The 27404-nt window shown below is 45.4% G+C and overlaps 1 long non-coding RNA gene across 1 annotated transcript in view; it reads right to left on the bottom strand.

Moving 5' to 3' along the window:
* LOC112868677 (uncharacterized) overlaps positions 1-27404 on the bottom strand; it is a 134222-nt gene that overhangs the window by 101084 nt on the left and 5734 nt on the right. The window contains exons 2-3 of the long non-coding RNA XR_015243442.1: positions 26952-27107; positions 23338-24643 (exon numbers count right to left, since the gene is read on the bottom strand). This is a non-coding gene — a long non-coding RNA (uncharacterized LOC112868677). The remainder of the gene's footprint in view (positions 1-23337; positions 24644-26951; positions 27108-27404) is intronic.

Here is a 27404-nt window from a genome sequence, read left to right as displayed (position 1 = left end):
GGTCCTTTTCTACTGGACTGTACAAGATGTTACTTAGAAATGAATTCGCCCTAGAAAAAGTACTCTCTGCACTGTAAAAATTTTTAAGGCAGGCTGAAAGAAATAACCCAGCCTCCACTTTTTTTTTTTTTAATTTTTTTAATGTTTGTTTATTTTTGAGAGAGAGAGACACAGAGTGCAAGTTGGGGGAGGGACAGAGAGAGAGGGAGACGCAGAATCGGAAGCAGGCTCCAGGCTCTGAGCTGTCAGCTCAGAGCCCGACACGGGGCTCAAACTCATGAACTGCGAGATCATGACCGGAGCCGAAGTCGGACGCCCAATCGACTGAGCCACCCAGGCACCCCTCCATTTTTATTTTATTTTTTTAGTTGTGAAGACATTGAGGTCCTGGAAAATGAAAGGACTTGTTGAAGATCACATAGCCATCTTGTGGCAAAGCTAGAAGGGGTAACAGGGTCCCCAATGAACGCGCACTGCTTATCAATCAAGGCTAAGTCTGGATACAGCCTTAGAAGACTTCTCTAAGGCCCACTAGTCGAGAGGCCAGAGTTAGTGCTTAAAACCTGTTTTCATCTCTCTTCTAGGGGTCTGATGATAGGCAAGGGTAGGCCTTACAGATCTATTTCACTATCCCCCATATTTGCATATGCAGAGTGCATGAGTGCATTTCTGTCCCTGGTGTCTTACACGGTGGGGGTGACTCAGAGTGGCCCCCTTGGGAGAGGGAGTATAGACACTACATATCTGGAAGCAAATGGCAAATTTCAATCATCCAAACTTTCAAATGTAGCCAAATAATCACTTCATTGACTTTGGCTTAACAACAACAACAACAACAAAAACAAAGGATCCATAAATGAACGCTCTATCCGCCGACTGCTGTGCGTAAAAGAGAAAAATCCATTCGTATCACAGCTCATCATTCACAATCGAGATAAAAAGGTAGAAGACGCTTTGGGGCGCCTGTGTGGCTCAGTCGGTGAAGCGTTCGACTTTGGCTCAGGTCGGGATCTCACGGTTTGTGGGTTCGAGCCCCTTGTCGGGCTCTGAGCTGACAGCTCAGAATCTGGAGACTGCTTCGGATACTGGGTCTCTTTCTCTCTCTCTGCCCCTCCCCTGCTTGTGTGTGTGCGTTCTCTCTCTCTCTCTTTTAAAAATAAAGTTAAAAAAATTTTTTTTTAAAGTAGAAGACATTTAAATTTCCTCTTCGCATTTCCGGACGCTCAGTTCCCCTCCCTAACCTGTTTATTACCCAGCTAGTGGTTTGGCCCTCCACCATAAGCTTCCCTTCTCTCCCTCTCCCCCTCTCTCAAGCATGGACACCACCCTGACCACGTTTGGCAGGTGTTCTCTAGATTCTCTCTGGTCCACGTGAAGAGAACACCTAAGGGCTCTAGATAGGATCTCAGTCCCCAGGAGAATAGTCTCTGCTCTTTCCTCCTCTTCCCAGTCTTTACTTGACTGACCCGCGCAACCCCACTGCCATGATTATTTCCTCACCTCTCTGGTCTCCCTCCCTTGGGTCAATGCCTCATTGTCTCAAAACCATCCCCCCCCCCCCCCGTCAGATAAATTTATCACATACTTTAGTAATTATTTATTTCTCCACCTGTATTACCCAGCCAAATATTCACTTCCTGTGGACAGATACTATGTTCCTGTGCCATGCAGCATCCAGCAAATGGTGTGCTGACTCATTCCACAGATGGACGAAAGAAGGAAATAAAAGCAAAAATGAAAAAAAAAAAAAAAAGCAGCTTTACTATCTTGGTTTATGTGGATGGTTCTTTCCCTAAGAGAACTAGACGTTTTGTCCAACTGTGTGCATAAAAGCACAATTAGAAAAGAAACATTTCAAAGCACAATTTTTCAAGGGTTTCACCTTGCCTCTTAAGTCCCAAACAAGAACCCAGTGAACCTAAAGTTAACACTGGTTTTAGACAGCATTTCGCTGCTGGAGGTAGAATTAACGTAGACTTGCCCCTCGGGAGAACAGTGGTAAAAGAAAGTCCAAAATGCCCCCAAATATCTCCCCTGCTGGTTTGTTACAGAGCCCTAAAGCTGTTGGCATTAGCAGCCATTATTGAAATTTTGGAAAACAGTGATAATTCAACAATCGCATATTAAATTCCCAGGAGTCATTAGGTTTGGGCATTTTACCCAGGATGGTTCTCACTTACAGACATAGAACACTGACTGGTGAACTCAATAGTGTGGGGTTGTTGACTTGATTAATCAAAATGAACCCCCCATCTCTTGGCAAAGATCGGGGGTCTGGGGCAATGGGCAGGTAAGTTTCATTGGCCAGGATACTTCAATTGGAAGCATTTACTCCAACACTGTCTTTTTTTTCTTTTTTTTTTTTTTTGGTGACGCCTGTTGTCAGGCATGATTTGCAGAAGATTTTAACTTTCTTTAAATGAATGGTATGTTTTCATAAAGGAACAAGTCAGCCTTGCTTTTTGATGCTTATGCAGTCAACGTCCTGAACCATGGAACTTACACATGGCTGTTAGGACTCTCAGGAAGGTGAGGTCATCTGCACAGTCCTCAAGGCTCATTTCCAACTTCTTAAATGACTGCAGGTTTTGAAAGGCTTAATACAGAGTGTACATTTTTCTCGTTCTGTCTAAAAGACTGCCTATGGGTAACTTCTACCTTTCCCGCTGTGGAACCTTTGGCTTCTTCTCAAACTCCAGAAGAGCCTTATGAAAAATTTCTTCCCTGGGATGCCTGGGGGGCTCAGCTGGTTAAGCGGCCGACTTGGGCTCAGGTCATGATCCCTCAGTTCAAGGGTTTGAGCCCCGCATCGGGCTATGGGCTGACAACTCAGAGCCTGGAGTCTGCTTTCGGATTCTGTGTCTCCCTCACTCTCTGCCCCCTACCCCCTCCACTCCTGCTGTCTCTCTCTCTCAAAATTAAACATTAAAAAAAAATTTTTTTTAAAGCTAAAGAAAAATCTCTTCCCTTTCGATTCCACTACGAGACCATTTATCCCTTAAGCAAGTTACGTATCTCTTCCGTGTCAATTTTCTGTCTAAAATGGTTGTAGAACCTGGCCCTACTTTCTCAACTATCTCTAAGTAATATATATATATAGAAATATATATTCACAAACTCACATATGCTAACCACTCAAAGTCGTCTTCTGTTAATTACAAATATATAGACTCAAACCTCTTTGATCTAAAACCCAAGTACTTTAAATTTTTTTTATGTTTATTTATTTTTAAGAGAGACAGAGACAGAGACAGAGTGTGAGCAGGGGAGGGGCAGAGAGAGAGGGAGACACAGAATCCGAAGCAGGCTCCAGACCCTGAGCTGTCAGCACAGAGTCCGACGCGGGGCTCGAACTCACAGACTGTGAGATCATGACCTGAGCTGAAGTCAGACGCTCAACTGACTGAGCCACCCAGGCGCCCCAAAACCCCAGTACTTTAAATGATAGATTTGTCCCTTTAAACCCATGAAATAGTAAGAAATGATTTACCCCCTCTGGAATTCACTTTTCCATCTATAAAATGGAAATACAACCAAAACATGTCACACAGTTGTTGTAAAGATTACATTAGATGATCCACAGGAATAGACTCAGCACACTTTCTGGTACACTGGGTTTTAAAATGTTGGATTTCCCTTTCAAGTCCTTTTTGTTATTTTTTAAACTGACATTTGCTGCTCCTGGGACATAATGTGACAAGGCTATCATAGAAACATACACCTTACCACGACTGAATCAGGAAGGCATAGGAAATTTAAATAGAACAATTACTAGTACAGAGGTTGAATCTGTTGCCAAAAATCTCCCACCAGAGAAGAGGTCTGGGGAAGATGGTTTCACAGGTGAATTTTGCAAAACATTTAAAGAAGAATTAATATCAAATGCTTATCAGATTCTTCGCAAAGAAGAGAAGGAAACACTCAAACTCGTTTTATAAGGCCAGCATTATCCTGTTACCAAAGTCAGGAAAGGACACTACAAGACAACCATAGGTCAATATCCCTCATGATGTAGATTAAAAACTCTCAATAAAATACTAGCAAACCAAATACAGCAGCACAATACGAGGATCGTTTACCCTGATCTAGTGGGATTTATCCCTGGGACATGAGGTTGGTTGAACACACCCAAATGTATCTGCTACATCCCATTAATAACGTGAAGGAAAATAATTATATGATAGTCTCCACAGATGCAGAGAATGTATTTGGCAAAATTCAGCAACTGTTCATGATCAAAATTCTTAAGAGATTGGATACAGAAGAAATGTAACTCGATGTAATAAAGGCCATCTATGATAAGCCCACAGCTAACATCATTCTCAGTGGTCAAAGGTTGAAAGCTTTTCCCCTAATATCAAAAACAAGACAGAGGTGCTCCCTGACACCACTCCTATTCAATATAGTACTAGAAGTTCTAGAAACAATGAAGCAAGAAATAAAAGCCATCAGGATTTAAAAAGAAGTAAAATTGTCTTTATTAGCAGATGACATCATTATATATGTAGAAAAACCTAAAGACTCTACAAAACGCCTGTTAGATCTAATTAACACTTCAGCAACGTTGCAGAATACAAAATTAACATACAAAAATCAGTACCACTTCTACACATGCACAGTGAACTATCTGACAAATGAAGAAAATGATCCCACTTACAATGCCATTAAAAACAACAATACTCAGGAATAAATCTAACTAAGGAGGTAAAAGATCTCTACACTAAAAACTACAAGACATCGATCAAAGAAATCTAAGACAAAGAAACGGAAAGGGGGGCGCCTGGGTGGCTCAGTTGGTTAAGCACCCAACTTCAGCTGAGATCATGATCTCACAGTATGTGGGTTCAAGCCCTGCGTCGGGCTCCGTGCTGACAGCTCGGAGCCTGGAGCCTGCTTTGGATTCTGTGTCTCCCTCTCTCTCTGCCCCTCCCATGCTCACACTGTGTCTCTCTCAGTCTCTCAAAAATAAACGATAAAAAAATTTTTAAAAAAGAAATGGAAAGGTATCCCAGGTTAATGTGTTTGAAGAATTCATATTCTTAAAATGTCCATATTACCCAAAGCAATCTATAGCTTCAATGCAATCCCTATCAAAGTTCCAGTTTCATTTATTACGGAAGTAAAAAAAAAAAAAATCCTATAATTTATATGGAATTACAAAAAACCCCAAATGGCTAAAGCAATCATGAAAAAGAAGGAAGCTGGAGGCATCATACTTGCTGACGTCAAGCTATATTACACAGCTATCATAATCCAAACAGAAGGGTACAGGAATAAAAATAGACACACAGACCAACAGGACAGAATCAAGAGCCCAGAAGTAACCCGCACATAGACATTCAACTAAGACTTGAAAGGGAGCCAAGAATACTCGACAGGGAAACACAGTCTCTGCAATAAATGGTGTTGGGGAAAATGAGATATTCACATGAAAAAGAATGAAACTAGCCCCATATCTTAACACCACTTGCAAAAATTAACTTGAAATGGATTAAAGGTTTGAATGCAAGACCAGAAACCATGAAACTCCCAGAAGAAAACAAAGGAAGAAAGGTCCCTGATATGGTCTTGGGCATGATTTTTTGGATATGACATCTAAAATAGAGCAACAGAATAAAAAATAAATGGGACCAGATCAAATTAAAAAGCTTCTGCAGAGCAAAAGGAATGATCAACAAAGTAGAAACCAACCTATGGAATGGGAAAAAAATTTGCTAACCCTCTATGTCATAAAGGTTAATACACAAAATATAAAGAACTCACATAACTCAATAACAAAAGAAATAAATAATCCAGTTTTAAAAATGGGCAAAGGGACCTAAATAGACATTTCTCCAAAGAAGGTATATGAATGGCCAACAGACACATGAAAAGTTGCTCTAATTAGGGAAGTGCAAATCAAAACCACAAAGAGATACCACCTTATGCCTGTTAGAATGGCCCCCATCAAAAAGACAAAAAGTAACAAATGCTGGTGAGGATGTAGAGATAAGCAAACCCTTGCGCACTGTTGGCAGGAATGTAAACTCAGAGAACCACTTGGAAAAGCGTATGGAGGTTCTTCAAAAACATTTAAAATAAAACTGTTAGGTGGTCCAACAATCCCATTTCTGGGAATATATCCAAAGGAAATGAAAACACTGTATCAAAGAGATTTATGCACCCTTATGTTCAAAGAAGCATGATCTTCCCTCACCAAGTCAAAAAAATAACCTGAATGGATAAAGAAGGTATGGCAGACATACACAATGGAATATTATTCAGCCATGAAAAAGAAGTCCCGCCATTTATGACAACATGAATGAATGCCCTTGAGGGCATTATGGTAAGTGAAAGGTGTCAGGGAAAGACCAATACTGTCTGATCGCATTTACATGTAGAATCTTAAGAACAAGAAAAAAGGAAGAAAACAAACTCACAGGAAAGGAGATTAAACTTGTGGTTGCAGGAGGCAGAGGGGACGAGGAAGGGAATTGGAAGAAGGTGGTCGAAAGGTACCAACTTCCATTTAGAAGATAACTAAGTCCTAGGGATGTAATGTACAACATGACCACCTACAGCTGACACTGCTGTATCATTTATTTGGAAATTGTTAAAAGAGTAGCTCCTCAAAGTACTTCCACGAGGAAAAAAAAATTTTTTTTATCTATACGAGATGATAGAGGTTAACAAAATTTATTGTAGTAATCACTTCACAACACAGGGAAGTCATTATACGTCCACCTCAGATTTACACAGTTAGATGTCAATTACAATCTCAATAAACCGGGAGAAGAAAGAGATCATAGAAGTAGTCAAGAATATTTTCTAGGCCACCTACTCCAACCTCCGCATTTTACAGGTGTGGATAATGAGCTTTAGCACCGACCCAAAGGTTACAAACTAATGAGTAGCCAAACGCAAACTCAAATTCAGATTTCTAGATCCCAAGTTCAAAGCCCTTGTGATTACGTTGCCATAAAAGCTATATTGATAAATTCTCATGGATCACTTATCAGAAATGTGATACGATGAGCTGCAGGACTTCTTATGTTGGATTTGAGGCCTGAAGTTAGGGAGAAAGTCTTTGCCAAATGTCAAAGGGGAGAGAGCTTCAGGCAGTAGTAGGAGGGGAGGTTGCAAGAATTCAACCATGTCTGATGGCTAGGACTCTTGGGAGGAGACATAGTATCAAAATTACAAGATTTTTGAGAATGGTCAGTTTCCAAAAAGGTTACCTTGTGGGTAAGGGAGGAGTCAAAATCCCAAAATACATGGTGTCCTTTGCTCATTTGTTGTCTCTGGTGCCTGAAATGTTGTTGAGACAGAGCTCTCTGAAGTTTTCAGAATAAACATAAACATCATCAAAATACCATAGCTTGTAAGTCCCAGGAAATGAATATTAAACTCCCTTCCCCCTCCCTACACACAAATTCTAAACACAGGGTCAGATTTCATTTTAAACCCACGTGAGAAACTGCCCCCAATTCTGCCTTCTCCTCCCTCTTCTCCCCATCGTCTCCCCCCCCCCTTCTTTACTGAAATTGATCATCTGGACTTTGAAATTTAAGCTATTTATTATCATTTCAGTTCATGTCACATTAACAAAGAAGAAACCTTCCTAAAAAGGACTACTTCACAGAGATCTATACAAACTTTAATAGCCCAAAGATATGTTTTCTAGGGTTCCTTCTATGGAAATTTATCCCTTACTCTATATACATAGTCACCATCAGCCTGTTTTCTGATGACCGGTAACTGACCCTGACTACAGAAATAAATAATTGTTGGTAATTGTACTAACCAATTCTAAAACTCAAGCTCTGGCTGAAAATACACACACTTTGAAGCTGGAAATATCCACTTGGCAGGTTGTAAACCCTCAATCATTTAGAGAGAAATGTGACTTTTCCGTGGTTGATTTCACTGTTCAGTTCAAAGTTTGACAGCTTTATTTAACTGTTCTCTAGAAAGAGGATATTCTAAAAATTATAATAAACCACTTTGGTAAACATAATATATATTTGTATTTAAGATTTTTTTTTTGTAGAAGTATGAGCAGCAAAATTAGAACGGTTTCAGAGAGATTAAGTACACAGAAATGAACCCATTCCAGGCAATAATTTGTAAAGTTCTATTTGAATCTTCATTAGAACAGGAAGTCCTAGAACTAACCTCAGCGTATAGAATCCCCTTTATGTGAATCAATACAGTGAGCTGGAGAATAATTCAACCTTTTTTAAAATGTCATCATCAACCCTCAAAACACTAAGCTCTGCCTCCCAACTTTTCCCAACTTCTCTCCTTTTATGAGAAAAAGAGCAAGTCCTTGGGAACAATCCCCCACTAAGTGTTCTTCCATAAGACAGTGGTTCTTGAACTTGGGTGAACTTCAGAATCCCCCCGAGGGCTATTAAGGTTGCCACCCCCAGGATTTCTGGTTTAGCCTTTCTGGGTTAACATCCAGGAATTTGTATTTCTTTCTCTTCTTTCTCTTGTAAGTTTATTTATTTTGAAAGAGAGAGAGCAAATGAGTTCAGGAGGGTGGGGCAGAGAGAGAGAGAGATAATCCCAAGCAGGCTCCTTGGGGTCAATGCGAGCCTGACACAGGACTTGATCTTATGAACGGAGATCATAACCTGAGTGAGTTTATGACCTGAGCCAAAATCAAGGGTTGGACGTTTAACCAACTGAGCCACCCAGGCATCCAGGAATTTTTATTTGTAACCAATACTCAGGTGATTTGGATTCCCAGAGACCACACTCTAAGGACAAATAAAATGTATATGTATATAATTATATATGACATGTGTAATATTATACACATATACACAGAGGATGCCAGAGAAGCATATGTGACAAAATGTGGATAATTATTGAATCTGATATAAGAATTATTTGGGAATTCTTTACTCTTCATGCAACTTCTAAGTTTGAAATTATACCAAAATAAAAATTAAAAAATTTTATCATGAAACAAACTATTTGATATTGGGGGTAAAAAAAAAAACCAGAATGAATAAAATTTCCTTGAGAATTTGTCTTGGGTCACACCCACTATTTAATAGCCAACTTCCTTCCTTCTTGACTCATAATTATCAACAAATTATCAACAGCAATAATTGTCAATTGCAGGACTCAGGGTCTGGGGACCCGTAGGATTTCTGAAGCAGATGGCTAGAAGGTGGGCTTAGGATCCTGGCGTGATTCCTGAATCTGCCATTTACCAGCTCTGTGAGGCTGGGAGTCACCATCCGTAGAAAACAAAGTGAATCAGTCCCCTGTAGTTGTGCAGCACTGTGGCACTGATTCCACCACGGTGAATCTCAGTTTCCATACCTGAAGAATGGGGACAATCAGGATATCCAGAGTGATTACAGAGATTAAATGGCAGTGCTGGTCAAGAGCTTAGCACGGTTGCCACAGTAAGTGCTCAAAGAATGGCAGCAGTGGTGATGATGAGGACTGAGAGTGGAAACCACAGATTCCCTGAAGGAGAAACGACCTCCATGGTCTCTTCCAATACCAATGCTATCAGCTGGATCCTGTTGCACTTAACAAAGACATGATAGGCTTTTCTCCTTTATTATCTTTTTCTCCTGGGAGACATGATGAATGTAGCTCCTTAACGTTGTTTTTTTTTTTTTTTTAATGTTTATTTTTGGGAGAGAGAGAGAGAGAGAGAGACAGAGCATAGCAGGGGAGGGGCAGAGAGAGAGAGAGGGAGATGCTGCATCTGAAGCAGGCTCCAGGCTCCGAGCGGTCAGTCCAGAGCCCCACGCGGGGCTCGAACTCACAGACCGCGAGATTATGAGCCGACCCGAAGTCAGATGCTCAACTGACTGAGCCACCCAGGCTCCCCCCACCGATTTAACTTCTGTCAAAGAGAGAAGTTTATGATTTTTCCCACCCCATGAATAAAAAGAGTGTTTTCTTTGAAGTGGGTCACATATTTCTTGGAGATATTAAAGCCCAGAACTTTGCGGATATGCCTCGGCAGGCTTTATTTCTCCCAGGGCACAGTGCACCGGCAATTCTCAGGAAATCAACACCTACTTACTTATCTACCCGAAGAGCCAATAGGATGCTGTTTGAGAAATCTATACTAGGCAGCGAGGACAACTGGCCAGTTGAAAATACATCAGAGAAGCACAAAGTTAGTAGACCGAGAGAATGAATTCCAGAAAGGGGATTGAGAACAATGGTTCAGAACTCGATCTCTGACTGGCAGGTGTGTGCTGAGGGCATAGGTCCAGCCAGAATGACCAGCAAGAGAGGATCCGATCTGGGACTCCAACAACTGTTCTGGTCTCAGCTATAGCTGAGGATCTCTGAGGTCTTAGCAGATCACTTACCTTTCTGGCTTTCTGTGGCCTCAAGTCTGAAAAAAAGGAGCTGGACGACATCAAGGTTTCTCAGACTATTTGCTAAAATCCGTTTTATGAGAATCCTCGGGTAGAAACCAAATAAATGCAGAGGTGTTCTGGGAAAGTTGGGCAGGTGAGTCTAGGGATGAATGTGCTCACCTCTTTCCTCTGGCAACTCCGGAGGGAAATTGGAGGGAACTCAGGGTTCCCTCAGAGCACAGAATGAGAACCACCCAACTGAATGAAGTATGAAGCCTAGTCAAATGCTTCAGCCTCCGGCTTTGCTCTATTTCCTCAGAGGAACGAGCGTATTTGACAATCACGTGAAGTTTTATTCCCGAACAATCCTTCACAGGCTCCTTTATCTTCTGACAGTTCTGCATTATTAGCTAGCTTTGTTCTTGGGCAAATTTCACAGTTCTTGGGCCAAGGCTTTTGAGGGAGAGGAAGTCAGGGCCAAGATTTAAAAGCAGCAAACCTCGCCTCCAATACACAGACTGAAATAATTTTAACATCCGCGCCAACTCTCAGTGCTGTGAGCCATGCTGATTTCCCTGGATTCATAGTTTTTCCTGCTATTCCAAATAACTGGGTTTCTAGAGCCACTAGCCACGTAGCGTGAATCAGCCATGAAAAATTTCATACGATTTATTAGCTGCAGAGAAGTTGCCGGAAAGCCCAGAGGGAAAGCAGATGGTTTAAAAATATATACACTTTTCCTGGTGAATTTGGGGCTCTTTCCTATGAGAAATTACAGATTATTTTCCTTCCTTTACATTTAGTCAAAAGATGGCACACGACGGAGAACACGAGTCCCAGAGAGTTTCCATGGCAATTGGTGAAGAGTCTGGGCCCATTTCTAATGAGGTGTAGGGCAGTATTTAGGGGGAAGGGGACATTGCAAGAATTCAGTCTGCAACATCCACTGAGTGTAAGCTATTTAAATGGCATTTGTTGACCCCCACTGTCTAAAAAGCCATCTCCTAGTTACTGGGGACAGGGGAAAGGGATGTCTTAGACAACAAAGTATTAGCTTTTCCTTCCAGAAGTTGACAGTATTGGGTGAATATGTGTGGATAATCGAAGAGCTCTAATAAAGCCACTGCCTGGGTCTTGAAGATAGGGTTTCCTTTAAATAAGTGTTGTCCACTTAAGCAGCGGCAAGAATACAACCCTGGGCGCTGGGTTAATCATCAGCTTTTTTACTTGTACACGTAGAAGAAGCATGACAGCCCCATGAGAGTACCTTTTCTGAGCCAGCCAGCTGGCGTTCAAGTCCAAGCACAGCCATCTCAGTTCATTTTGCGTGACTTGGTGAAGTGCGCGGGTCCACGGCTTCCTCATCCATAGAAACGGGAGTAACGATGGACACAACCTCACAGAGGCTGGAAGACACTGTGAGTTAATGCGCAGAAAGAGCTGGAGACAGGTAGGTGTTAAATATTAGCAAGAGGTCCGAGCCCTCAGTGCAACTTTGTCGACTAATTCTCCAAAGATAAGACCCACCTGACCTGAAGGGGGAAAAGAATGGACTGGTTAAGACACTATTATCTGGTTCTATAACCTTTGGTGAGGAATTTCATCTTGGAGGCTCAGTTTCTTCATCTGCACGACAGAGAATGTTGTGTCTGCCTGTTGCGGTCACCTGTCAGAGGTGAGAGGGACCCCTCACTCAAAATCTGGTTTCAATGCTCAGACTGATGATGCTCCACAGACACCATGAGGCTCTGAAAAGGTTTCTGAGTCACAGGATTTCTAGGGCTTTCTGGGGAGAGTAAGGTGGGTAGTCAAGCAGGTACAGGAATGGTTTAGGGGAGCAGGGAAAGGACACTGGCTTTGGAGTTTGGGGAGGGGGGAGGATGCCCCTTTGCAACTAGCGTTTGCTGAGGGTTAGGGCTGGGGAGGATTTCCCCTTGCAAGTTGAGGTTGCATGATTTAACCTTCTGGTCAGCGCCAAAGGAGGGAACACCAGGGCTGTTTTACAAGCTTGTCAGGATGTGGGGCAGAAGGGTAAGGAACCCGGTGGGGTTTGAAAGCGACCAGCCCTTAAGCATCAAAAATGGGCTTAGATTGTTTAGGACACATCTCAAAGGATCATTGTCAAGATTGAGTAAAATGATACACACACAGACTTTAATCCGGTGGCCTGTAAACAGTAAATGATGTGACCTTTTGAAATCAACATTGTTTCTTTAAAAAAAATTCATGAAGCCACACCTGCCTTTTCCTCGTTCTGTTTATTCTAGATGCAATTTTTAAAAACTTCAATGTAATCTCTACACGTGAACAGTTACCAGCAAGCCTCCAGCAATGAAAAGGCTGTGATCTAAGAATTCTGTTTTAAACGGATTGTCACTTGGAACACTCTTTTTTTTCCCCCCATAGAAACGATGTTATAAATAGAGTTAAATTCCCAGAAGAAGGCTCCACGTCTTCGGCAAGTGCGGTATAGCTAAAATAGTCCTAGAGAGAACAAGGAATTCTGAATCCTCGAAAAGCACCTGGGCCTCTTGGACCCCAACCTCTCCTGGCTTAAGGGGACCCCAGATGAGACTGGACCCTAAGGTTTTTGTAAAATCTGGGGAGAAAGATGGCGGAGTAGAAGCTGAAGGGGGGTGGTGTGCCTGGTGGGAACCAGTGTGCAATTAGGACCGCGCTTCCCATGACAGTCTCCACATCAGACACATTAACGTCTCATCAGACCTTACAGATATCCCACATCCCTGTGGTTGGAGTGGGGCTTGTCTTTTTGGGATTTTTTTTTTTTTTTTTTGAGACCAAGAGAAGAGAGAAAATCTCAAGCAGACTCCATGCTCAGTGTGGAGCCTGATGTCGGGCTCAATCCCACAACCCTGGGATCATGACCTGAGCCAGAATCGAGAGTCGGACGCTCAACCAACTGAGTCACACAGGCACCCCGGGGGCTTGTCTTTTCCAATGGAAGGGATGCTTCAACTCTCATCCACCCCAGGGAGGGGCCAGTCCAGAGGCAGGACTTGAACACTCCAGGTGGACCTTAGCCTAGGGGGAGAGAAAAGCGTGGTCTTATTTTCTGGAGCCAGATTCTGAGATGTGGGGACACCTGGAGAGGGTGGTTGGGCACAGCTGTCTCTGGTCACATGGAAAAGGACAGGACCAAGCCAGGAGCCTACTCAGAAGTCAACCCTAAGATGGGCGCCTACCTACGTCAGAGGGGGAAGGTACCCTCTGCATTCTCTCTCTTGTCTAGGCCTCCAAGTGTAAGGACAGGACTTGGCTCTCCTGGGCTGCGGGGAATCACAGGGGGGCAACCGGGGGGGAAGAGGTGCCAGCAGCCACGTGAAGGAAGACGATCGGGGATCGAAGATGCAGGCCTTGAGCAGGGAAGGCAGTCTAGAGCTCGCTGAGGGGGTCAAGGACAGCCTGGGGTTAATGTGAAGGAGAGCGCACCATCAGTCTCCTACGGAGCACCTGCTACGCATCAGAGACTATGCTAAGCACCTCATTAATACATTCAAACCTCATCAACCTATGATGAACTATTATTACTACCCCATTTTACCGACAGGGAAAGTGAGACATGCTCAAGTTAAGTAACTTGCTCAATAGTCGACAGCTAGTAAGTGACAGGGCCAGAAATTGAACCCAAGCAGCTTGGCCACAAAGCCTGAGCCCTTCACCCCCATGCTTTATTCTCTCTTTCACAGAAGCATTCGCCAGGCGTAGCACTGGTAAGACAGGGAAACGTGAACGTGGCAAGAAGCCCGATCCCGTTAGGAAGCAGAATAGGGGCTGGGACAACGGGGAGTCCAAGTGGCTTTCTGTTCTCACGTGAGGACAGACAGGTTAAACACCTTGCTCACATCCCGAACTCATTTATTTATCCCTTCAGCACGGATGCATCAAATGCTGTAATAGATGCCAGAGAGAAGGAAACAAGATTGGGTCCCTGCCTTCAAGAGGTTCTGAGTCTCGTAAGAGAAACAAAGAAGCAACCGGAAGAGTCTGCGCATTGAGGACGTCTTTGACTCCCCATGAACTCAAAAATGCCCCCTCAATAGGCTAATTTTCTCCCAGCCACATGCTGACTGCCTGTCTGGTGGACCTGGCACCATCCCGGACAAAAGCCCCCTCCCTCCGAGAGCCACGCCTGACTCTCCTGACTCAAATCTGTGATAGTATCGTGGGTTTCCTTCCTGTAAAGCTGAATGCATGAGGTATACTTGTCAGGGATCTGTCTTTCCACTGGACGGTAATGGCCTTGTCCCGTTTCCTGCTCTGTCCCCAGCACCAAGGACAGTGTAGATGCTTCATTATCATTTGCCAGCCGAATGAATAAATAAAGTGAGTTTAGCATAGCCAACTCTAGGTGTAGGGGTATGAAAACAGTGAGAACAAGTTGAAAATTGTTGATACAAGTTCAACTTGTATCAACTTGATACAAGTTGAAAATTTCTGAAAAACTTGGTATTTAGGAATACTGTTGTCACATACGCACTTGAGGCTGGCCTATCTATGTGTATACATTTCTTTATGGAAATTTTTACACAAGAAAGTGTACGTATGTTTAACTATAAGGGTTTTTGTTTGTTGCTGGTTTGTGTTTAGTAATCACCATCTGGCTGGAATTTTCAACCAAACCCCTGTCAGTTGGGCAGTATTATTTTTAAAAAAAAATTTTTTTTTAAAACATTTATTTATTATTGAGAGACAGAGTGCAAGCAAGCGAGGGGCAGAGATGGGGAGACACAGAATCCGAAGCAGCCTCCAGGCTCAGAGCTGTCAGCACAGAGCCCAAAGCGCGGCTCGAACTTACAAACCCCAAGATCATGACCTGAGCCGAAGTCAGACGCTTAACCTACTGAGCCAGCCCGGCACCCCAAGGCAGTGTTATGTTTCACAAAGTTTTATTGAGAGAATTTATAGCATACTTCACTGTTCATGTTCTCCTGGTGACACATCACGAAATAAAAACATGTGATGTTCATCCTTTTAAAACCATTTTTTAAAACCTATTAGTTATAGCAACACAGCACCCAAACCTATTATTCCATTACGCGCAGCCGCGTTGTTCAGTTTCCGATAAGCAGTGCTCACTAAGGAAGTGATTCACCAGCGTATCAGCAGCCACGTTGAAATACAGTATCCCAGACCACTAGTTCTGATGGTACGTACTCCTAAGGCTTGTGCCCCCCAAAGTCATGGTCTAAACAATGACCCTGGGAAAAGCGAGAGCTGGTGTAACAATAGAAGCATACCAACTACGTCCTTGCCAGCTGGCAATGTGTCGAAGTGAGCTAATGGTGACACTGCCTGGCACATGGTAAGCAATCATTAATGGTATTATTGAATCATTAATGACTTATTAATTATTAATATTCCCTGTGACGCCAGTTGCTACCTACATGCTTCATGATTATAGGGATTTTTGTCTGTTCTGATTACTACAAACCCCCAAGTGTCTGTTGAATAGTGCCTGGCACATCATTGGGACTTAATACTTGTTGAGTAGGAGTTAACGGAACTTTAAGCCAACCTGATGTACTCGTAACACGATGAGTGGACCCCAGGACTATCCTCACCTCATTTTCTTCCCTTGATCCCATTCAAGTTCAGTTCTGCCCAACTCCTGACCCCTGACTGCCAACTTTTACACTTACTCTGATTTCTTGGATTGACCAATACCTTCTACGGGGAGTATCACCCTCTGGTTCCTTCCCGCACGGCTAAGGGAAAAAATCCTGCCCCACTTTTCACTTTTTTAACAAGTGAAAAGGGCCATCAAGGGCAAAAACCATGGCTCAATGGAGTAGGCGCCCAGCCCTAGTCTCTTTGCAACACCCCTGCCAAAGCAAGGGACCCCTCCACCCCACCCCCCTGCTGGTCCCCACCCCTCTTCACCACCACCATATACGCTCTGCTTGCCTTCCAGCGTGCCCTCTGTTTCACATCGCAGGGCCTCCGCTGTGGGGTGTCTAGGAGAGCATCAGGGACCATCATATTTAGAGGAAATCCTCTTCTGTGTCAGATCCTACATTGTGAGGTACTAAAATAACCATCAGAATATTCTTAGTCTTTGCTGTCTGTGAGTCGAGCCCTGGGCTCCAAAACACTGTGGCTGCCCTAGAGAACCGAGTCACTGTGGCAAAGCTGTCCTCCTTTAATCTAGAAGATGATTGTATTTATTTTCCTCGGGACGCAAAGCCAAGAAATATAAAGGAGCTAATGCCAAGTCTGTGTTTACGTACGTCTATGACCGGTCTATGGCACAACTATTTCAAGACAGGTGTAGTGCGTAAAATACAAACTGCCTCTCCTCTGAACTGGTGTTTCTCCATCGAAGTATGCATCAGAATCACCTGAAGGCTTGTTAAAACACAAATCTCCGGCACCTTTCCCAGCGTTCCTGATTCAGTAGTTCTGGGGTGGGGCCCGACTCTCTCCCCGGGTGAAGCTGTCTATACTGGTCAGGAGACCATCCTGTCCTAAGTAACTCTACTGTCTCCACTCATTACCTAATAGAAATACTATGCGGTCTCTGTATGCTTGTCTTTCTGGAATGCCTGTATGTTAAATATCATGCAAGATGCTCCTTTACTTGCTAGCTGAGGACTTAACTATTGCTTTGACTACCAAAGGTTCACACCTGAGAGCCCAGATAAGCTTTGTTTCAATCTCCTGTGACCCACGCACCACACCGGCCTTTCATCTCCAAAATGACACGGCGGGCTGTTGAAAGTTAACTCCTGTTGAAACTCCTTCACACAAAAACAGGTCCCAGGAGCTCTTTTAAAAGGTTCACCTCTCCCCATAGATTTTACTTTGTATTTCCAGACATGTGGGTGTTTTAGAAGACACTCAGGTCTTCCCTCATCATTATCATGCCCCCTGTGAGTAAAATACGTGCTTTCCAAGTCCCTGGACTTTTCTTAATGAGCTTTGTACTTGGTAAATGATTACTGAAGCCGTCTCCAACATTTGACCACTGTTCTCGATGTCCTGTGGGTGTATGGAGACCGCAGCAGCCTGGGATGGGTGTTAAAAATAAAGTACTTCAAAAGCTGTAGGCTCCTGATAGCAATAAACACAAAAGTTGAATATTAGAGAAGAAAAATAGCATGCCAATAACCGTAAGCGCCAGGAAAATTTCCCCCCAACTCCGCAAGTTTACAGAACGGTGGGAAACGGGGCACAGCTTTTACCCGTAAATGTCTATTTGGAAGTGAGGCGCCCCTGCCAGTCATGCCTTTCCCAGCGTGCTTTGCGCCAGGAGCCACACAAGCAGCAAATGACCATCTTCTCTACATGTCGGGCACGTGTAGCTCCTCAGTCGTGCCCACTGTGGCCCAGGTACTGCCTTAAGCCCTCGACGTGGGTTGTGAATCCTCACAGCTGCCTTGGCAACCAGGTCCCATTCTCATTCTGGGAGAACAGAGGCCCTGAGACGTTCAGAAAGGTCCAAGGTCATGCCCTCGTGACACTTGCTACAACCAAGTACCACCTCCGTCATCAGGTAGTGAATCATTTTTTAAATTGAAGGCAGATTTTTTTTTTCTTAACTTACGTCTGTTCGGAAAGGAAACCAGGTCTCTAACCGTAAGTGGAAGATCAGCGTCACTTGCCATAAATAGGAAGTAACTATGAAAATATAGACAATTGGAAGACAACGTCATGAGCTTCCAGCCTAATTCTCTTGCCTGCCAATGTCAAAGCTTTGCTCTTTGGGAAGAGGAAGTGGGGAGAGAAAAGCAGGTGTGACCGAGGTATTAAAAAATAGGTCAAAACCAAAACATCATGACAAAACAAACAAAAAAATCAAACTTCAAACATGGAGTAGTGCCAGAGTGAGACATTCTCCTCAACGTAATCCTCACGAATGAAAGACCTTGAAATGTAATTTTATTATGCGCTTTTTATTATGCGCTCTCGAGTCCGACTCCAGACTGGAGTCTGGTCCCTTCCTTGACCTGGGTCACCCGAACACCCTGAGCCTCAGTTTTGTATCTGAAAATAGGAACAACCTCAGAGATGTAGACATAACATACGTGAAATCTGGCACATAGTAGGCGCTCCCATCATGAGGGTCAATGGTCACTTCTTGGGAAGCAGAAAAAGTCAGGCCCTAACAGACCTTAGTTCTGTGCTTGATACAAAGCACGCACAGAGAGGGTCTCTTGTGTTCTTGCTTCAGCTGAACTGAGGCAGGCTGGGGGTGGGGTGGGGTGACAATTCCCATTCGGCAGTGACAAAGTAAGGACACGTGGAGGGCTGTCATGAGGAATGTGCTCACCCAATGGGAGTCCTAAGTAGGTGCAAAGGAGAGAAGGAAACTTCACAGGTGAGTATCTGAAAACTGGAGGCAAATAAGGGACCACGGAATCCACTCTCGCTCGGGTCACACAGGTCAGGACTCTGAGCCTCCATGGCCCGTAAGCAGCGACAGGCAGCCCGACGCAGGTCCCTCCGGCCCCACTGGGGGAACCAGCTGTTCCAGGCTCTTCAAGTTGCCAGGCGCTGAAAACCTACAACCCTTATTCCCAGGCTCTGGGCTCCAGGGCCTTCATTTGCAAAACAAGTGTTGGCTTCGGGGCTATGTACTAATTTGCTGGCAAAGTTGTAGCCTTTTTTTTTTTTTTTTTGCCAAGCCCTCATTACATCATTTCTCACCAAAATAAATCCACACCAAGGGCAAATAGTTGCAGCCGAGACTTTGGTCCCCAGGGAATCACAATTCCCTCGATTCCGGAGGTAGAAGACGGCCTGGCCTTTACAGCCCCCTCCCCAAAGGAAAAAGACGCTGAGAACGAACCAGGAGCAGGAGTGACAGGTTCAAAGGACTAAGTGATGCAATGGGTTCCAGAAAAACCAGGACCGGGAAGCCCACACCCCTCTCCCCTCAAGAGGGGCTGGGTGAGGGTGTCTGGGGGCTGGGCGAGGGTGCCTGGGGGCTGGGCAGGGAGACAGAGGAGAAATCTGGTCCCAGGACCAACAACACCATCAAGGGGTACAGGAGGCGGTTAAATCTTTCGGCATTCAATCTCACGCTCCTTCCTGGATCCCTTCTCAAAAAAGGATCTTTCAGAGCTGGGTGACAGTTTTCTCATACAAGGATGGCTAACAGCTGCCCACCGGGACCTGCCTGGGAAGGCCAGTGAGCAACACCCTGGCCAGTGGGAATGGAGGTACCCGTCCCTTTTTAAGAAGGGGATGCAGGTGCACCTCCTCGGTTGGTACCGCGCCGGACCGGGATGCCCAATTGCCAGATGTGGTGGTTAGGAACTTATTACCTATTCTTCTGCATCGTGCTGAGTGGTGCTGGGGGCCGAGCTCCGTGGTCAACCGCCTTCCTGTTAGATGCTGCCAGTAGGGGGCACCAGAGGGAGCCAGGCGGCAGGAGGTGGGCACCAGGCTCTCTCAGCCTCCTGCTGGCTCGTTGGAACACCTGCCTCACCCCAACAGTGGCCTTCACCCCAGCGGCAGCGGGTGTCAGAAGCCAGCTCTCCTTCCCACTGCAGACCCAGCCTGGCTGCCCCCCCCCCCCACTCTGCCAGGTACCAACAGCTGCCAGACCTCCTACTTTGAACCCCTGGGTTTATACCCCCTCATTATGCCCTCATTCCCCCAACTCCAGGAGCGGAGGCTCCTTCTTGCAGTCAATGCATATGGGTCATCTCAGGGTCCCCTTGTCCTCCCTTGATCGTCCTCCTATTAAATCGCTGTTGCAACACACAGTGTGGATTTTCTTTTCCTGACTGGATTCTGACTGGTCCACTCGTTATTCTCATTTTTCAAGAGAAGCAGAGGGTCTGGACTCCTCTGGGAAATTTACTTCTTCTCCCAAGTTTTTTTGTGGGGGAAAAAAAACCAACACACGTGTCAGAAGACCAGATTGAGCCTTATAGCAGGCAGGCACCAAGGTCACCGATGGGCAGTTCCCCATGGCACCTGTGCCCCAGAAGCCCCGTCTCCAATGAAGGCAATTTCCTGGGGCACAAATAGTCCCCTTCCCAAGGCCTGGCTTCTGGCTCCCATGTAGGCACCTCCAGAGGCCTGTTCAGCTCCAGGGCTCCCTAGGAGCTTGGCTAAAGCCTCTGGGTTGCAGCCCTGCGTACCCCCCCCTCTCCACACCCTCCCTACCCTCCTGCTGTGGGTCAGCTTCTCCCCTGCCTAACGCTGCCTTCTGCGCTCCCTTCCGGAGTACTCTCCAGAAACCTGCTGCGTGCAGCTGTCTCAACGTCTGGCCCTGGGGACCCGGACCTAAGTAAGTCAAGGCTGCTTTAGTCTGACATACAGAGCACAGCACTCCTACAGGAAGCCTGCGGAAATAATGGAAACCATTCCTCTCGCCAAGAAATACACAACTGGAAGGAACCAGAGTCAGGGATCAAGGACAAAGACAGGGGCAGTAAGAGACCACGTGAAATATTAAGTGGAGGTCAATTACGTAGTCCCCTGAAACCAAATGGTCATTAAGAGTCAAAGGACCCCGCTTGGAGTTTCGTCACGAACCGTAGGCAGGATCGCTCGCCAAAGCCAAAATGACGCAGCAGCCCCCTCACCCTTTTCGGTCTCCCCACAGCTGACACGGACGGAGCACGGAACACACTGCTAAGGCCTCGATTTGCAAACAACTTGAACTTCTCCGCCAGCCGAGACCTCCCCAGGGCCTCACGCAGGAATGAGTGCCGGTTCCACATCCCCCTCAGGCTGGCAGCACAGAATGGCAGCCAGATGGCCCCGTGCTCCCTCTTCTCGAGCGCGACTGGGGCGTCCGGTGCTGGAGATGCTGCCGCGGTGGGGGGAGTGGGGGGATGCCAGACTTGACCCCTCCCTGACACCCTAACTCTGCACCTGCACGGGGCAGGGTCCCCACTTCCTCTGACTACTGCATTGGTTGCTGAGGACAAGATGGGCCCGTGGGAGCTTTGGCCTTTGTAGTTTCCGCAAGACGCGGTACGTGAACCTCCGGGGCCCGTCCCCAGTCTTCTGGGAACAGGACATTGCTTTTTTATTAAAGTGTAACAGGTCCCTTTTCCCCCCCACCAGCTCCTTCTTCAGCTCAACCATGTTTTTCTGGTCAGCAGGCCGGTCAGCACAAGTTGGAATCACGTCAAAGGGAGTTGTGGGGAGGCAGGGGTCAACCACACTGTAATATTTAACTATATTACTTAAAAGCAACCGGAGAAAACGCGTTTTAAGTTTCAACTTCAAAGCGAGGCCAAGGTGATTACTGGAGTATCCCCTGGGGACATGCAGAGGCAGAATGTATTGAACGGCATGAAAAATAGTTGAGGCTGATCAGAAGTCAGGGGCCTGACTTGTTGGTAGGCCTGGCATCGACAGGAGGGTGCAAGGGACAGAAAAATGACCCGTGGCAGTGTAGGCGAGAGAGAATCACACTCCTTTAGGTGTCACTAAGTCACATCTTTGCATGGGAGTTCTGATTAATACAGACAGGTCAACTTGGGAGCCAGCCATCATAGATATTGGGTTAACCAGGATCTTCCCGTCTGGCAAGCAGCAAAAATCACACTCGCAGTGACTACATAGGCTTCTGTTACACACCTGACCTTCAGCTGGCGTTAATGGCCCTTATTTGGAATATTAAACAGAGGCGCCTGGGTGGCTCGGTCGTTTAAGTGTCCGACTCTTGATTTCGGCTCAGGTCACGATCTCATGGTTGGAGCCCTGCATTGGGCTATGTGCTGACAGTACGGAGCCTGCTTAGGATTTTCTCTCTCCCTGTCTCTCTGCCCTTCCCCTGCTCATGTTCTTGCTCTCTCTCAAGATAAACTAAAAACACAAAAAAACCAAGTGTAAACCTCCCAGGATATTTCAACTGGCCACATACCACTTTCAGGCCATTGGCTGCTCTGTAAAAATGATTCACAACTGGTTGTCATAATTAATCCAAGAAAGGTCTTAAACACTTTTATTTAAAAAGGAAAGAACCACTACCATGTATCAGCCCCTGGGCTTTGTGCTATGGTTCCAGGGCAGAGACAGAGCAGATGCGGTCCTTGCCTGGATCAAGTGTATATAGTCTTATAGGGAAAAAGACTTCACGATGAGTAAATAATTCTAATTATGCTGTGCTTTGTGCTGGAATGACCCAATCTTATTCAGGAGCCAAGGAAGGCTTTCCTGAAGAGTTTATAGCCATCTGAGATTTCAACAAGCAAGGAAGGTTTGATGCATTAAGAGATGATGGCAAGAGAGAGCTCCTGGGAGGAAGAGAACCTCCAGGGGCCCAAACGTGAGGCAATACAGAACATTCGAAAGGCTGTAAGAGCCCCAGATGGCACGTGTGAGGACCAGACAGAGGAGATGGTGAGAAACCAGTTATGGACTTCCTTCCCAGCCAGTTTATTGATTGGTGGCTTCACCCTTCGATTTCATAGGGAGGTGCCACGGTTAGTTGGTCCCTCTGGCCGCAGCATGAGAACGGATTGCCAAGGGGTGAGAGAAGACGTGGAGAGGTTGAGTTAGGAAGCAAGAAGACAGTGCTTGGGATCAGAAGGGTGGCACTCATGGGGAGAGGCGAAAGGTATCTGAAAGAGACCTTGTTGAAAGAGGCACGGGAGTGAAATAAACCAAGTTCGTAAAGGGAGTATGTTGGGCGTGAAGGGCCAAGAAGGACTCCCAGGATTCAGTTGGACTAAGTGGGGGTGAAGGTAGTGCCCTTTCCTAACACACAAGCAGCGAGGAGGAGGGGTGGAGTGGGTGGTGAGGGAGCACAATGCAGGCCTGAAAGGGATAATGCTGAGCTGAGCTCGCGATGTGGATTGCTGAGCTTTCCGACTGCACATGGTGAGCGGGTGGGTAAAGACAGAGGTTTGGAACCGAGAACACATGCAGGTAGAAACGGAAGTAGAGAGAGAGGTTTGAGAATCCTAGCAATGAACGAGAGTGCAAAAACCTGTAGTTCTCAACGTTCGAGGAGGCCCTAGAATAAGAAATATTTTCTATCCCACGTACGTCACCAAAGAAAATGAACCCGACCAAATCTTACCTCTACCACGGGGAACGTTCAGGGATACTCTGTTCTTTCTCCTGGTGCTGGGCACAACCTGCTGTGGTGATTTCATGACCTGCCGGTGAGTTGCTACCCACAGTTTGAAAACTCTAACGTGGAGAATGAGAGATGAAAAGAGGGTCCAAAATAGCTCCCCATGGGATTCTATTGTTGAAGACTCTACGAGGGTAGGTGCGGACAAAGACAGGATCTAACAGAGAGGTAGGGGGAAGGGGCCAAGGAGATCTCTCCTTAAACTTGTAGACTAAGCACAGAAGCTCCAAGAATCCCATCCTCACCGGGGAAGCTCCAAAACCAGGAAGTGGCAAACAGCCATCCTGGGAAGCTTTATCAGAGCAAAAAGAAAAGAAAAGGAAAAAAAAAAAAAAAAAAGGCCTTTCTAAACATGTCTTTCTCCCCACCCCTGACGGTTTTCCTTTTATCTCCTTGACCAAGATGGGTCACATGGCCCGTCCCGAGCCAATCACTGGCAACGGGAGTAGAATTACCATGATGGGCTTGGGCTGATTAACATGCTCCGGTGGGACCGAGCAGGAGTTACTCTCCCTGAACCCCGTGCAGGTAAGCACCTGACCTTTAGGGCTCGACCAAGGAAGAGGATAGGTGAAGCAGTTACCCTGACTCCTTGCTCCTTAAAGTGTGGTTCAGGGGCCAGCAACATTGGCGTCACCTGGGAGCTTGTTAGAGATGAAGCATTGCAAGCCCCGCCCCAGACCTGCCTTATCAGAACCTGCACGTTCTGGAGAATTCAGGTGGCTTGCCCGGACCAGCAGTTTGGGAAGCGCTGAGACACCAGGAGACGCTCATAGTGTCTACCACATTGCCTCCCGTGGCCTGGCTCTCTCTCCCTTCCTTCTCCCCCTGGCTAGTTCTGTTGCAAATCCCAGACGGCCACGCGTGCTTTGCAAGGTTTTGCTTAAACGACTCAACAGAGCCTCTATCTTCCGCATAAGGAAGCAGAGCAGCGTTTTGGTATAAACACAGCAAGCTTCCATCTGGGACCAACTCAAGCCATTAATATTATTCCCTCAGATCCCCGCACATCCCCGTTCTGTTCCTACGAGGTGTAAAATCCTAGCCCACCGCTGACAATGCCACTTGGCTGCTGGAAAGTTCTGTATTCTTTAAAAGCCCTAGGCAGGGTTGGAGGGGGTTGTTTGTTTTTTAAATTTGGTTTATTTCTTAGTAGAGCTCCTTTCGCTGAGTCTACAGGGGGCAGCGTCTCCTGTAGCAAGTTCCGTCCAGAGTTGGAGGCTCTGAGATTCTGAGACGCCCAGAGAGCCTAGAAAAATTTCGGAGAAAAGACAAATTTGGTTACAGAATTGGAGGATCGAACCTAAAAGGTAACGTTAAGAATTAACATAACCTGCGGCTGAAGAAAGGAAGACAGGGAACGCATTAAACATGTAGAATTGGAGGACATCTTACAGAGGCTTCACGCAAGCAGCTCTATTCGGGAATTTTTGTTCTTTCTTTAAAAAAAAACAAAATTAGGTGCGGACACTCAGAAGTTGACCAGCTCTCAAAGGATGCACGCAGAATGTCTTTCTCAGGTTTCTTCCTGCTCATTCATCCGTCCGGTTATTGGGCACCTGTTACGTACCAGGGGCTCTGCTCTGATGATCTTGTGATTTGACTCAAACCGGCACGAGAATGTACCCTTCTAAGAATGGTGACTGTGTCACTATAGTAATACATTTGAGACAACATGGATTCATCCGAAATGTCCTCGACAGATTTCTGATAAGATACAGCAGCTTCAATGTAAAGGCACTCTTTCCTTATATGGCACGGACACTTCCGAGATCTGCCTCCAAATGGCTTTTCCTTTCTTTGACTTCATCGCTTGTCTTACCCACCTGCCTCGCTTTCCTGCCGGTATACCCATCTTTGCTTGAACACGCCCACCCTTTTCCCGCGGTTCCCTTCGTGGCGGTAGTTTTCTCCCTAAAATCCTGCAATCCTTCAAACTATGAAACTCATCTGTATTCTTCTCTACAAAGGCTTCTGGGTTCTTGCCATTTAAAATTAACGGTGAAATTAAATCGATGAAAAATGAACTCTTTCCTCTGTATTCCTCTAACATGATGCTCCAACTACTCTGGCCCTTATGCTTCTCTGCATTACGGTTCCTTTCCCCCCACCCCACCCCCCCATGCCTCAACGGTAAGCTCTCTAAGAACAAAGACCACATCTTATGTTTTGTGTTCCCCCCAGCACCTAGCTGCGTGCCCAGTGAGACACAGTGTTGCTCGCCAAATATTTCTGCCTATTAGAATCTTCTGGGCCTGACCGGTTTGCACTTCTTGGACCCCTATGGTTGAATAGGGACATGTAGCCAATCACCACCAATGAATCGTACGTAAAATGGTGCGTGACGCTTCTGGGCCGAAATTCTAATCACAATCAGTGTGGTCTTTTCTCTTGGCCATTGTGACCATTAATGTTATGGACAATAGCTCCTCCCTTGGCTGGGGTAATGTCAACTTATAACAGAGCCCCAGCTGCCCCATGATGGATATGTTGAGTGAACGAAGAAATGCACTTTTGTTATTTAAACTCACTGACATCTAGGGTTGGTTGCTCTGAAGCAAAGCCTAGCCGGTCCCGAGTGAGATATTTGTAAACGGTAGGTGATGAAGAAATACTGCAAGTCTACAATTTTCTTACATCCACTGGAAACAGCAATTAGTAATTTTATCTGTTGTAAGCTAATCAAGTAAAATTTCCAGCCTTAAAGTCAGCTGTCAAGAGAGGCACTGTGAGGTAAGATGAAGACTGGATAGTTAGCTGTCGGTTTGCCGACTGGCTGTAAGTGACCTCGGTCACTGCTCCTCCCAGAACTCAGCATCCTCCAGTCCCAGTTGGAGCTTATATTTATCTCACAGTGTTGTGAGAATTAAAGAAAGCAAACCAATGGTACCTGGCACACGGAACTCAATACGTGATAATGACAGGTTTTTTTAGATAAGTTTTTCAAGTCAGGCCATGTGAAAAGCGAGAAATGTGAGAAATCATACAGATTTCAATTTCACCTGAATTATTCCCGTCCTGCGGGTCAGTGGCAAAATGTCCCTTCCATCCTTCTTCCATACATCTTTCAAAATATGAACGAATTTGGGCCCTTATTGACTGTTTTTAAAAGCCTGTGAGACTATGTTTTGAGATAGTAATTTATGTCTAAATCTCAGCTTCTCATTGGAAAATAGGACTATTTTTAAGGAATTATTCATTTTTCCCCTGTGCTACATACCAGTGACTCATTTTAAAGAAATAGAGGCACTGACAAAAGGAAAGAGGAAAAAAAATAAGACCCTGGATTTGTCTTCCAGGTTTTGTGTGTGTGTGTGTGTGTGTGTGTGTGTGCACGCGTGTGGATAGGAATTGGGAATCATCTGCTTTTAAGAATCTCTATATTTATAAAGTTTGAAAAATCATCCTGGGTTTGATGATGAACCCAGAGTAATTGTTGCCTTTTGCTTTTTAATCTTGATTTCCAACACTTGGTCAAGCATACTGAACTATTCATCCCAATACACTGAAATAAAGGTTTCTAACACTGTGCATGTCACAATCCCAGGATAGCTCACAGTTACTGTCATGGCATCCTCACGACTTGGTTACAATGCTGGCTGCAAACAGACATAACTTCAGTCCCTCAGTGTAAACAGAGAATGACTCATCCTTCTGAGGCAGTAAATAGCAACCTGGGTAGATGAACACCATCTTTAGACTTTTTCATACACCTGTAATGTAGAAACACATCCCCTCTGAAATACTTTATACGTATTTTGATGTGTGCCGAAAGAAACATGGTGTGCCAAGGGCACCTTCCTATTTCTAGGGCTTTAATAAGAGGAAGGAAAATCTAAACATCCGTATTTCCCAGCCCGACTAAGGATCCACTTCTGCAATAGCACCAAAAAGTAGAAGAGGGGAAATCAAGTCACAAGACAGGAATGCCTAGATTGGTCTTCTCTGCTCCCAAATGAACCTTCTTTCCTGCATGCCCCTCCATCTCCTATCCCAAGTCTTTGCCTTGA

This window comes from Puma concolor, chromosome D4 (assembly GCF_028749965.1).
Source record: "Puma concolor isolate L17-30 chromosome D4, mPumCon1.1.hap2, whole genome shotgun sequence".
Classification (NCBI taxonomy): Eukaryota; Metazoa; Chordata; class Mammalia; order Carnivora; family Felidae; genus Puma; species Puma concolor.
The sequence above is the reverse complement of the archived record's forward strand: the minus strand, read 5'-3'. Positions and strand labels throughout refer to the sequence as shown.